The sequence below is a fragment of the Anomaloglossus baeobatrachus genome, chromosome 1, assembly GCF_048569485.1.
Source record: "Anomaloglossus baeobatrachus isolate aAnoBae1 chromosome 1, aAnoBae1.hap1, whole genome shotgun sequence".
Lineage (NCBI taxonomy): Eukaryota > Metazoa > Chordata > Amphibia > Anura > Aromobatidae > Anomaloglossus > Anomaloglossus baeobatrachus.
The window spans coordinates 581,055,694-581,057,176 of record NC_134353.1 but is presented as its reverse complement, the minus strand read 5'-3'; the positions used below and the strand labels follow the sequence as shown (position 1 = coordinate 581,057,176).

At 38.3% G+C, this 1,483-nt stretch overlaps 1 non-coding gene across 1 annotated transcript; it reads right to left on the bottom strand.

Moving 5' to 3' along the window:
* Positions 1 to 268: 268 nt before the first annotated feature.
* On the bottom strand, positions 269 to 355 carry TRNAY-GUA (transfer RNA tyrosine (anticodon GUA)). The gene is given in 2 exon segments: positions 269 to 304; positions 319 to 355. It is a non-coding gene; the product is annotated as a tRNA-Tyr (tRNA).
* Positions 356 to 1,483: the final 1,128 nt, after the last annotated feature.

Here is a 1,483-nt window from a genome sequence, read left to right as displayed (position 1 = left end):
ACATATTAGTATTTAAAAAATTAAACTCAAGCATCTGAACCAGACAAGCTCCTCTTGTAATGAGAACATGAATACAGATTAGTCCCTATAAAAAAAGAGAAATCACAAACCTATAATCTGTGTAATTATTAAAGCTCAGTGACAATTAAACTATAAAGTAAAAATAGGGAATAATTTTGGGTAAATTCTCTTTAACTATAAATATCTATACAAATTATATAGATACATTAAATAACCATTCATACATAAAAAGAAAAAAAAAAAAAAGTCCTTCGGACCGGAATCGAACCAGTGACCTAAGGATGACGGCATACACCACTACAGTCCTCCGCTCTACCAACTGAGCTACCGAAGGAACGCCTCCAGTGCCTCTCTGCACAGTAGATCAGGACACACGTGCTGTGCACTGTTGTATCAGCACTCGCATCCTCCGCACTGCTACATCAACACCCCGTCCTCTGCACAGTATACACACTTCCTCAACAGAGACAACTGGTGCACTGTAAACGGGAGCAGACCCACGCATCAGCTTGGCACAATGGCCACACTGAGAACTCTCAATCCACACTGCTTTTTAAGCTTCCAGAGATAGATCGCATTGGATAATTAGACATGACAGACATAGATGTACTGGACAGACATATATGTGGTAGCATCTTCAGAAAAGTGATATTTCAAATGTAGGTAGGATACTTGGAGTTATTCTTTCGTTTCCGGTGAACTGTACAGTCTGTAGTGACATCTAGTGGCAGAATAAGAGCACTGCTGTACATGGGGTATACAAGGTGAAAGCAATGTGTGTATCATAATCCTGGAGAAATAATAACATATCAATAAAAACCATCATGTCCTATAGATCACTGGAATAGAAGATATGTTACTAAAACTAATGCAGACATGTAAAAATGCTTTATTACCTGCTGTTGAGAAGCTTCAGTGGTGATGTCACAGCTGCAATAAGTGTCACCGCTAGAGTTGAGCGAGTACCTAACTATTGGTACGCACTACACTCATAACGTAGTCTCATCTCCCACATCCTTTTGTGCCTTGTGCAAAATTCACTCCTTCTGGAGCAGCCAATTTCAGGTTTTTTTTTCTTTTCCGTTTTTTTCTATCCCGTCTTCAAAGAGCCATAACATTTTTATTTTTTTGTCCAAATAGACGTATGAGGGCTTCTTTGAGGTTTATTTGTTAGTAACACCATTCATTTCACCATATAATGTACTGGAGAATGGGGAAAAAAGTCCAAGTCGAACGGCAAAAAAACATTGTTAGTAATTGTATTTATGCCGCAAATTATTTTGTTAAAGTGACCTCGCAATATCATTCTCCTCATCACTATGGAACTCTCTGCCGCATGATGTTGTAATGAGTGATTCACTACTAACATTTAAGCAGAGCCTGGATGCCTTTCTTGAAAAATGTAATATTACCAGTTATGTATATTAGATTTTATGACGGGGTATTGATCCAGGGAGCTAGT